Source organism: Oreochromis aureus, linkage group 4, assembly GCF_013358895.1.
Source record: "Oreochromis aureus strain Israel breed Guangdong linkage group 4, ZZ_aureus, whole genome shotgun sequence".
NCBI lineage: Eukaryota > Metazoa > Chordata > Actinopteri > Cichliformes > Cichlidae > Oreochromis > Oreochromis aureus.
This window is the reverse complement of record NC_052945.1, coordinates 29722406-29734728: the sequence shown is the minus strand read 5'-3', so window position 1 is coordinate 29734728 and position 12323 is coordinate 29722406. Positions and strand designations below refer to the sequence as shown.

Below are 12323 nucleotides of genomic sequence, written 5' to 3'. Positions count from 1 at the left end.
GGAACACAAGCATCATCAGTGTTTACAGACTCTAAAACGCCACTGCTTTGAACTGCTTCCCTGTCTCCAACAGACCCCTGTTCTGCAATTGGGTATGAGGTTTCTCCTAACAACACATACTCCGGATCTGAATCTGAACAGCCTGTTTTCTCTTCTGTCATAGGACCCGCTATCACAGAGGACCCATTATTTTTCTTTTTCCTGGGTGCAGGAATGGGGCCAATACAAGGTCTAAGGTTAGCTCTGTGAACCCGTTTTACTGGCCCACCCTCCACAGGCTCCACCGCATGTGTGCTGCCCTGGACTTCGACAACCCTATAAACCACAGGGCTCCAGGCGTCTTGAATTTTGTTCCTGCCTTGAGGCCAGTGTCGCAGATATACAAACTGACCTATTTCAACAGGAGGGCAATAGACCCGGGTTTTGTCCAACTCAAGCCTTTCTGCTGCTTTCTGCTCAGTGTACTGCCTTGCCCTGTTATGTGCTTCATTTAAGCGCTGCTGATGCACAATCAGCCAGTCATGTTTCTTATCAAGCACCTGCTCCTGACCTAGTAAAGCATCTACAGGAAGGTGGGGTGCACTCCAAACATGAGGTAATCGGCGAGTGACCTGTGGTGGCATGGGGAGTCACATTGTATGCATAGACCAACTCTGGCAAATACTCAGGCCAACGGCGTTTCTTGTCCGTGGGAGGTGCACGCAATAGGTCATGAAGTGTCCTATTGAAACGTTCACATTGTGCGTTGCCTTGGGGATGATGTGGTGTAGTACGGCTTTTTTAACCCCATATAACTTGCACAGTTCCTGAATCACCTCACTTTCAAAATTTCTGCCCTGATCAGAATGTAACCTCTCTGGTACACCATACCTCATGAACCACTCTCTGAGCAAAATCTTAGCAGTTGTATCAGCTTTCTGGTCGCGTGTAGGGAAAGCTTGTGTGAACTTGGTGAAAACATCTGTAACCACCAACACATTTTCCCGTCCATCTGAGGCTGGCTCTAGCAGACTAAAATCTACTGCCACCACTTCAAGAGGTCTAGTGGCCAGAAAAGGCTTCACAGGGGCATGAATCTTGGGCTGTGGCAACTTAGTGAGCACACATCTATAGCATTTCTTAATCCACTGGTCCACTTCTTCATACATACCAACCCAAAAACATCTCTGCCTTAACAGATTCTGGGTCCGCTCCACCCCCTGATGCCCCATCTGATCATGCACACTCCCCAGTACAGCTTCCTTTAAACAAGCTGGCAAAAGGAGCTGCTGACACCTCCCCAAATGTCCATCCTCAATGACCCGATACAACAATCCCTCAATCTCTATAATACGTGACCACTGCCGGAGCAGAGAAATCACAGATTTAGCCAAACCTTTCCTCTGCTGGTGTGTGGGTTTCTTCTTTTTGTCCCAAAACTGCCTAAAGGACTTGATAGTAGGGTCAGAGCCCTGAAACTGTCGCAACTCTTCCTTAGAATACCCTGGCAGAGTGGGTGTATTCCCTTGGGAATCAGTAAAATGAGTGTCTTGCTCAACTGCTGTAACCCGGGCCTGCCTCACCTGACAACATCTTACACCTGCACTTACTAAATCCAGCCCAAGTGTTGTCCCTCTGCTGACTAGGTTACAGATGGATATGCATTCATCAAACTCCTCCTCATCTCCTGCAGGCTGGGGCTCCCCTGCTAATGGCTGCCTAGAGAGGGTATCGGCTGCTGTGTTACACCGACCAGGGCGATACTGCACCTCAAAGTCAAATGGCGCTAACTGGGCAACCCAGCGCTGTTCGATGGCTCCCAGCTTTGCTGAGTTCAGATGGCAGAGGGGGTTGTTATCTGTCACAACTGTGAATTTGGAGCCTAAGAGATACCCCCTAAACTTCTCAGACACAGCCCATTTAAGGGCGAGGAGCTCTAATTTCATGCTGCTATAATTTCTGTCATTTCTCTCTGCATTTCTCAACCTTCGGCTGGCATATGCTATAACACGTTTCCTGCCACCCTGCACCTGATAAAGAACTGCTCCCAGTCCTAAACTGCTGGCATCTGTCTCAACAACAAATGGCAGTGAGAAATCAGCATAAGCAAGTAGGGGGCACTTGTGAGCTTCTCTTTCAGCTGTTCAAATGACTCTTGACAAGATGGCGTCCACACACTTTCAAGCAAGTTTTTATATTTAGCTGGACTGTCATCCTTGCCCCATGCATTAATCAGATCATGCAAAGGACCTGCCAGCTGCGAAAATCCATGGAGAAATCTTCTGTAATAACTGCAAAATCCCAGGAAGGATCTCAGCTCTTTAACTGTGGTGGGTACTGGCCACTGCCTCACTGCAGCTATCTTGTCTGGGTCCGTACCTATCCCTTCAGCTGAGATCTGGTGACCCAAAAAGCGTACACTAGATTGGAGAAAATGACATTTCTCCACCTTAACCTTCAGCCCAGTTTCCCTGAGTCTCTGCAACACTGTCTGAAGACGTGCCAAATGGTCTTCAAAAGTTGATGAGTAGACTAATATGTCATCTAGGTACACAAGCATAATCTGAAGGATTAAGTCACTCATAGTGGCCTGCATGAGTCTTTGGAAGGTGGCTGGACCATTACACACACCAAAGGGCAATCTGGTATATTCAAACAACCCAAATGGAGTTGTAAAAGCTGTCTTGTGCCTGTCCCTTTCGTGAACTGCCACTTGATGATAGCCACTTGCCAGGTCGATAGTCGAGAAAACCTTGCACCATGTAATGCATCAAAGGATTCATCTATACGGGGCAAAGGAAAGGCATCACGCCTGGTCTTGGCATTTAGCCGCCTGTAATCGACACATAACCTCAAGCTGTTGTCTGTCTTCCTCACCAGCACAATGGGCGATGCATAGGCACTAGTGCTTTCTTTGATCACACCCTTTTTCAGAAGCTGGGTTATGTGTTCTCGCACCTCTTTGTACTGTGTTGGAGGTATCCGTCGGTGAGCCTGGGTGACAGGGACATCATCGACTAGGTGTATCTCATGACTGACCTTCTCTGTATAACCTAGATCTTCATCTTTGAAAGCAAAAACATCTGCATACTGAGCCAAAAGTGCAGCTAATTTGGTCTGTTCCTCTTGGGAGCCACCAATACTCAGCTGCTCTATCAGCGACTTCAGTTCACCATCAGATTCTGTAGCCCTTTCTTATTCAGTGACACTTCCTCATGGTCAGCAGAAATGCGATTAAACTGCACCTCAGCTGCATTTTCAACACACTCCACTACAGTAAGCACACCAAGTCTGGTCCGGGAGCCAACCACACATCTTCCTGAGAGAAGTTCACAACTTGAACTGGAAACACGGGCCTGTCAGTTTCAACAAGAGTAGGAACCACAACCAAACCACTGGGAACGAGCGTGTTGGTTGGCTCAAGTAACATTAGGGTCTGGTCACCTGAAACTTTCCCAAGCCCCTAGCAAATACTGTGGCCACGGATGATGCTGGCATGTGTACAGTATTTTTACCAGCTAACCGGGCAGTGGATGACCTCTCTAATACTTCAGGCTTGCACCCTCTGAAAAACTTCTCCCCAAGTGGCATTTAACTCTCCTCCGAGAGTTGAATCAAAACTAGCAATGGCTAGCTCCTTACATCTCTTTATTATGTTCATTCCAACAAGAACAGGGGGGGATCCCTCTAGTCTGCTGGCACTTTTTTCCACCTGCTGTTCCACATCATTTTCCTGCACCTTAACTTTAGCTGACATTAGCTCTTGGTCCTGTGGCCCTCCGGGTTCTGGGGCGGGGTCCCTGACTACCAAAACCCACACTCCTGCACTGTTAATCCCATGACCTGCACATCCAGCTCAATGTAACCTATATAAGGAATTGGCAATGAGTTAGCTGCAGTCAATTTAAGCCATTTAGCTGTAGGGGTTACATCATCATCTTCACCCATTAGGTGTTGTCGGAAAAATGCCTCTGAGATGGTGCTAACCTGGCTCCCTGTATCCAAAAGGGTTCTTGCCTTAATCCCTCCCACCTCAATTTCAACTTCAGGACATTTACCAACTGCTCTGTCAAAAAATCTCTCACGAGTTAGGGTCTTTGAGCCAGTAGTCTCCCCTCGAATTGCCCGGCTCTTGGCAACCGAGGTAGCTAGTTTCCCTGAACAGGTGCAGGAACAGAAACTGGAGAAGCTCCTTGCTTAAGGGTTTTGCACTCCCTAGCAATGTGTCCAACTCCCTTACACTTGAAACAGATGGGCTTCCCATCATCAGTGAACTGGAACTTTGATCTGGGAATCCCACGTTTAGGGGCCCTTTCTCCGGATGTAACACTCTCCCGAACCACACTGAGTAACTCCCCAATAGCCTTGCCCTGCTCAGACACCACCTTAAGGATTTCATCTAGAGTTGCAGATGACCTGTCTGGAGCTTCACGGGTACTCTGATCCCCTGCAACCGCACTGGCACTTAATATGGGCCTGCTCTTGGCAACTCTGGTGCCAGTAGGTTTTTCTTCCATAGACCAAGCAATTGCTTCCTGACGTACATCAAAAAGCGTAGACTCTGGCTTTTCCCTCACCATCTTGCGAAGCTCCCTTCGCAGAGTGGAGTCCCTTACTCCCTCCACAAACTGGTCTCTAACTGCCATCTTTGCGTCTCGTACTGCATCAGGCCTTTGTTTAAGGGCTAAGCGGAGGATCTGGGACAGAGCGTGTGAGTACTCAAAGAAATCTTCACCTTCTAGCTGGAAACGGCTAAAAAAGGTTTGCAGTAACTGTGCTACACTGCGCCTCTCACCGTAAGCTTCTCTGAGAAAACAAAAAATGTCTTCAGGTTCAGTCTGCTCTCCCCCAGTACACAACTTGATCTCTTCAAGTGCAGAACCCCTGAGGAGGGAAAAAATGAAGTCAACCTGATCATCATTACCCAAGCCTCTAGTTCTGATACCCCTCTGTACTTCATCAATAAACTCCTCTACAGAACGTCCATCTACGGTTGCATCCCCACTAAAGGGTTGGATAGGTCGCTCTCGTGGCAGATATACATACGACCTACTTGCCCCGTCACTCAAAGCAGTTATCCTGGCCATAGCCTGGTCATGTTTGTTACTCAGTTCTGACAATTTTGCCTGAAGCTCAGTGACAGGGTCCCTGCCGGTGGCCCCTGCCAAACCCTGGTCATCGTCACTGTTTGTGTCTGACATAATGAAATGTCTGTGTCCAGATTAGTCTTTGGTCAGGATGCAGAAATTGCCTTCGCAGTCTATTCAGCTAGGTGCTACTGATGTCCTCCTCTCCTCTGGAAAGAATCCTTCCCTCGATCGAAATCGCCTTCTTCTGGACAGACTGGCCACTGCTCCTCTGCACACCTCTGGTATGGCCCCAATCGTCAGGTCCTTTCCAATCCCTCGCGCCGCGGGTGACCACCACTACAGTTATTTTTTGCACCGTAAAATAACCTACCTACTTAAACTGAAACCCATAAAAAAACAAAATCACTGAGCTGCCACTTTTGCAAATACCCCACTCCTGGTACCAAATTGTGTAGCCTGGCTAAATTAACCAGCCCAGAACACAGATTATCTTTGGGGTTCTTTTAATCTGAATGATAAAGTAAGCGCTCAGAAGAAAATAAAAAAAGGTTGTAAAAATAAAGAAATAAAATTGTTACAGACAGTTCTTATCCAGTAACAGCTTTGTGCACTGGTAACCTACTGCTACTGCAGGTTATTTCCCCAACTTTATCAGCGTCTGGAACTCAAGGATGTCTAGCGTCAATTTGTGACTGATATAAACCCATACAGAAATACAACAAACTTAGCAGTGCAAAAATAACTGTAGTGGCTTCTCCTGCTAAGATACAGAGCCAAGATTAAACAGTTAACAAGGTACATTTTCTCTCTTACCCACAGCGATTATAATACGAGTGTGAACTCAAATACATACAGTGCATTAATCCAGCAGAAAACGGAATACAGATCCCTCTGAGATGAACGGTGAAGTTGGTTGCAGCAACTCCTGGTGCCTTAACTGTTCCACACTTTGCATTTAAAACAGATCACGCAGTGAAAACGGCATTGCACACCGACATAACACCAATGCAAGCTAGCACTTCTGTGAATGTCTCCGTAGATCCCCATCATCCCTTCCGCTCCAAGAGGTACCCCAAAAGAAACAGCGCCCTCCAGTGGCATGTCCCATAATATTGACCTTCCACCTGGCTACATATAGTTAGGGCTGGACCAGGTGACCCTGAATCCTCCCTTAGTTATGCTGCAATAGACGTAGGCTGCCGGGGATTCCCATGATGCACTGAGTTTTTCCTTTCCAGTCACCTTTCTCACTCACTATGTGTTAACAGACCTCTCTGCATCGAATCATATCTGTTATTAATCTCTGTCTCTCTTCCACAGCATGTCTTTATCCTGTTTTCCTTCTTTCACCCCAACCGGTCGCAGCAGATGGCCCCGCCCCTCCCTGAGCCTGGTTCTGTCGGAGGTTTCTTCCTGTTAAAAGGGAGTTTTTCCTTCCCACTGTCGCCAAAGTGCTTGCTCATAGGGGGTCATATGATTGTTGGGTTTTTCTCTGTACCTATGAAGCGCCTTGAGGCGACTTTTGTTGTGATTTGGCGCTATATAATTGAATTGAATATTTGAAGCTATTTTTATTTTTGTATGATACCTGATTTATATGGAATATGGCTGAAGTAAACTAAAGTCTAAAATACTTAGTCATTTGTTTAATAGTAATTTAACATTATATAATTCACATATAAAACTATGAATTGTAATTTTAAATGGTTTAAAAGCATGTAGAATAGCACATGTAGGCAAGTATATTTCTCATTTTTTTTTATCAAGAAGCAAAGACAAAAAGGGAAAAAAAAAGAAACAGGGCAGGGTTTGGTGGTTGAAACACCCGTCCCCACCAATGCCAAAACCAAATCTACGCCCTTGGGTGTTCATTTAATTTGGCACAAATCTTTGTTTGCCTTGTTATTAACATTACTTTTGTAATGCACTATCGCCATCTACTGGAGACGCTCCATACTGCAGAATGAAATCATTTTCTATCTTCTTTGAAGCACTTAAAATCAAAAGTGAACTAAAGGTGTTTTAGATTACACTCTGAAAAAATTACATTTACCTTGTTGTGTCTTATTCAGTAATAACAAAACTAAACATTTTTTTCAAAAGTTTACTTCCAAACATGGAAAAACAACTGAAACGAGTTGTACAGTTTTCTGATGCTGTGATTCATACATCATATCATGCTACACTACATTTGTATTGTTTTTGTCATTTTGTTCAGGAATTAAATAAACTCAAAGAAAGATTTGTAGTCATTTCATTCACTAGTATTAATGTTATCTAGAAATAAAATCACATCACAAATAAATCATCTCTCACTCTTCTCTTAAAAATCCAGGTGTTTGCTCAGGTTTATACCCTTGTTTTGGAAAGTATCAATGATTAAAATTTTCACCAAAATTCACCAAAACAATCACAACAGCAGTTGCCTCAAGGCACTTTATATTTTAAGGTAAAGACCCTACAAAAATACAGAGAAAACAGAGAACACCCACAATCGTATGACCCCCTAAGAGCAAGCGCTTTGGCAATATCAGGAAGGAAAAACTCCCTTTTAACAGGAAGAAACCTCCAGCAGAACCAGGCTCATGGAGGAGCGGCCATTTGCCACGACTGGTTGGAGGTGACGGGAGGAAATTGGGACACGACACGCTGTGGAAGAGAGCCAGAGATTATACATAACTAATAATTAAATATAGAGAGATGTATAAACACGTAGTGATTGAAAAAGCTGACTGGAAGAAGAAACACTGAGTGCATCATGAGAATACCCCAGCTGCCTAAACCTATTGCAACGTAACTGAGTATTCTGTCCCTCGGATTAATTCTGAGGTATGTTATAGGACAGGTCATAGTCATTCTTGCTGTAAGTAACTGAATAGATGTGTCAACAAATATGTTTTTTCCTGGCCTGCTCATGGCAAAAGCCTGCCATCTAGTGGGTCAACAGCAGAAACTCGTAGTAAGGGGAGAGAAGGAGAGTTTTGCTCGGAGCACTTAACAGGGAAGGACCGGTGCTTCGTGCCTCTGACGATTCCTGCTTCTGTTGCTCTTGAGATGGCATAATCTTTTTACAAGAATGAAAGTATGCTCTCTCCTTCTCTCGCTGCCAAAGCTGTTTCCTGTTAAAAGGGAGTTTTTCCTTCTCACTGTTGCCAAGTGCTTGCTCACAGGCTATGTTAACTATTGTAGTCACTCAGTGAGAGTCCTGGAAGGGACAGAAGTTGAGGGCTATTACATTTTGAGCTTGTCCACTCTTTTACTCTTCAGTTAAGTTGTATTTGGATTTTAAAGGTTCTGTTCGGATTTCCTGGAGGATTTTTAATCTAGCTGCCTGATATAACTAGAGATTTGCAACCTCTCATTTCAACCCAGCTGCATATCTGCTGGGACCTTTTTACATAATCAATACTTCCTAATACATTGGGAAGTATTATTAGAACACACAGGATGCATTTCCAATGCAATGCAGCTGATAGCCAGTTATGGTTATCTATGAAGTCAGATGACACAAATAGGACATGTCTTATAGACATAAAGGCCTGGATGACCTCGAATTTTCTGCTTCGATTCAGACAAAACTAACCCTAAAATTCTTAAAAACCCGGCATCTAACCAGATACTTACTATGGATGGCATTGCCTTGGCCTGTAGTGACACTATGAAGATTTTTGATCAGCCAAAATGATGGACACCACACACGGACACCACAAAAGATGGACATCACACATCAACTGCATAAAAAGCAAATTAAAAAAAAAAAAAAAAAAGCCCAACAAAAGTCAAATATGTTGTCAGTTCAGTGGTAATGTGTAGTGTGTGTTGCTGTGCTGTGTAAAGCAAACAACATTCAAATAAGCCCGAATGACCTGAAAGACTGAGAGAGGCCAAATACAGCCTCAACATTACTCTAAATAAAACTCCCCCAATCCAAGTAGCCCCCAAACCTGGACGTGGACACAGAGGCCTGAGGGCCATCTCACACATTTATTCAGAATAAAACAGGTTTTTGTGTTTGTGTACTCGAGGATGTCAACATAACATGTTCAAGTACCCAGTAAACATCAGTGCAGACAGCTGTTCATAAAAATGTCATAAAAACATGCTTAAACTACTTAAACCAGCCACTGTGACCATTGCTGCAGAGCAGAATGAACAATACTGATGGGGACTATGAGGGTTTGTAGTTTAATTCCTGCTCTTGCAGGATCAGTGAGTGTCTGTTTAAAGATAAACCTCATTAACAAACTTAAACCTCTGCTCCCCACGACATCACCAACATTTCTGCAGGACAGAACCCCCTGATTTAATCTACCATAATGCTCTCTGTTCTGTTGTCATGGCAACATGAAGTCAAAAAATACAAATACAAAAATGCAAAAGAACAGGAGGACAACAAGACAGGCAGCTGGAAGAGCTTTTGAAGCAGAAAAACTTTTCTGGATTTATCTTAACTTAACTGGAAATTTTGCAAAACAAGTCAAGCTGGAAACAAGGAGGCAGCTGGTTGGATTATATCTGAGGACAGGACGCATGAAGGAGAAGCATGAGGAGAGAGAAAACAGCAGAGAGATGGTGTGGAGCTAATCGTGGATCAAGTCGAAGAAGCAAGCACCAAAACTGTGAGTAGACATCACACACCAAGAGCTAAAATTACTGTGCTGATTAAGGAAACATTAAATTTGGTTAGTTTGGGGTCTGGAGCTTCAGGTTTGGGGGTTCAGTTGGTCTCAAAATTGAGGAAAGAAAAAAACATGTTTCTTTCAAAAGGTTGTTGGAGGATTCTTACTGTAAGAAATGAAAATTAAACCATGTGTTAAAAATGATAATAAAAAATACAAAAAACCCAGAAAGTTTAAACGTCTGGGTGTGTATCTGCTTGCTTTTTTTTTTTTTAAGTTGAATTTGGTTTAATAACATTGGAAAAAGAAAACTGGAGGATCAAGACAATAATGTGGCAAAATTTACTGTTTCCTTAATCACAACAATAATTTTGATCTGAACTGAAAATGTTGAAATGGGTTATTTTCTTTCTTCTCTACTGATCACTGTGTTCAATCTTCAGTTACTTGTCTCCATTAATGCTAATGGTACTTTTAAAAAATGCAGTATACTTTTAATTTTGTAGAAAAGGCTCTGCACCTGTGAAAATAAAAAATAGGTATCCACAGCCCCGAGGTCACTGCAGATCAAAGTAGCTAAGCCCTGGTTAAATATAATTATATTACAGGAGGTGATAAATATGGGAATGATTGAAAGAAACAAAGATCTGGTTAAAGATTTGGCTTTCTTATTGAAAGAGATGGAAACTATTTCCTGTGTGACACTGAGAAAAAACTGAAAGCTTAATAGATCTGGAGATCCAGCTGTTGTTATATAAATGTGCAAATGTATTTTAATGAACTTAGGAAGAAAAAAAGTGGGATGTTTAAAAAATAAAATGGCAAATTTAATTTTGCATTAGATGACAAAATTATTTTGGTTTGTGCTGATATCTTTGGAAAAAGGTTTGGTCACTAATAAGTTGAGATTTAACAGGACAAACTGAGGGTAGGTAATATAATGTACACAGTAGCTCTAATGGCTTTAAATGGGCATCTGTACACCTGTAGATATTTTATCAAACATCAATCATAATTTGTGATCAATGTGAGTTTTAAACATTGAAATTTCTTTATATTTCTGACTAATTTACAAAATATTAAAAAGAATTTGAGTTTTTTTTTTTTAAAAAAACAAGACATTTCTAATTGACTTCAAACTTTTGAGCTGTAGTGTAGATTGCAGTGATAGTGTATAGTTATCTATTATAGAAGATGATATAGAAGTATGAGGACAGGGAGACACTGTTAAAACGTTATGAGCTGTCTTGCTGCAGAGAAAGTGGAGTGTGTCATCCTTGAAATGCTCCCTAGATAGGCAGCTGGCAGGATTGAATGATGCTCTGCCTCTGTGGTCAAGTACAGACATAGGCCTTAAGCAACCATGAGCCACTGATGAGCGTGACAGATTAGGAAGCAGGCATAAAGTTAGACACCTGTGAGCCACTAATAGGAGAAAATGAGCACGCAATAAAGTGGACTTGTTAGGCAGATTTTGCCATCAGAGTTAAAACACTTCAACTCAATTTTTGATGATAGACACAACTAAAAAACTCCTGATCAGATACAGACACATGTACACAATACACACTACTGCTCAAAAGTTTGTGGTCAGATTGAAACATTCTTGTTTCATTTATGAATTTACATTTGCTTTAACGTAATATTACATGAAGTTTATCAGTAATGTTTTCACAGATGTGTTTTTAATGAATCATTTATGGTAAATCAGTCATGATGTGTTAGGAAATGTCTACACAGTTATACATGGGCCCATTTTTACTATCAATCACTCCTGTATGGACAGATCACATGGTTATAAACCAGATGCAAATTTGATTTAATGTGAATATAAAGCAAAAATGGGATGATACATCACAAACCTCACAGATTTACTGTTGTTAATCTGTACAATGATGCTGGTTTGTGCTGATGTCTTTGGAAAAAGTTGTCTTGACTGAAACGCTGGGATTTAAAGAGACATCTGGTAACAAAATGTGCCACTGAAACACAACAGGTATTATTGCTGAAAATGGTCCTCTGTAGATGTCATGGTCCCTGAGCCCTGTTTTCTTTGCCTGCTTTTCTCTCTCTCTCCTCTGTCCGTGTGCTTGTCTGTTTCAGGGGATGCCCCTCCTCCTTCCTGTCGTTCAGTCACTTGTCAACAACCAGCTGATTGCTCCCCTGCTCCTCATGAAGTCTTCATGCTGGCTTCTCAACAACCACATCATTGCATCACCAAGGTAATGTATCAGGCCACAGTCATGTAACATTTTCCATCAGTTCTTGTCTTTGCTCACTCTCTGTTTCTGTGCAGACCTTTCAGCTTTTTCGGATCCCTGCAATCTTCTGTGACAGTGTCTGAGTGTGCCTTCAGACAGCCTGCAGTACCTCTGCCCGTCTCCTGGAGCCCACAGTGTTTATCCTGTATTCATAACTATCTGCAAATAAACCTGTGAAACTTTACCACAGTGTCTCATCATCATTCTGTTGTTTTCATAACAGTACGCCTATGTAGATATTCCACTAAATCTCATTTGTGATTTGTCATAAATGTTATCATTAATCGTTGATATTTCTTTATACTTCCGATTCATTTGTAAAACATAAAAAAAGAATCTTACTGTTGTTAGAAAATAAAACATTTCCAATTCTC

At 42.5% G+C, this 12323-nt stretch overlaps 1 long non-coding RNA gene across 1 annotated transcript; it reads left to right on the top strand.

The window, feature by feature from the left end:
- The first annotated feature begins 8867 nt into the window (after positions 1–8867).
- LOC120439968 lies at positions 8868–12123 on the top strand. The gene is made up of 3 exons (XR_005612885.1): positions 8868–9688; positions 11792–11910; positions 11985–12123. It is a non-coding gene; the product is annotated as an uncharacterized LOC120439968 (long non-coding RNA).
- The last annotated feature ends 200 nt before the right edge of the window (positions 12124–12323 follow it).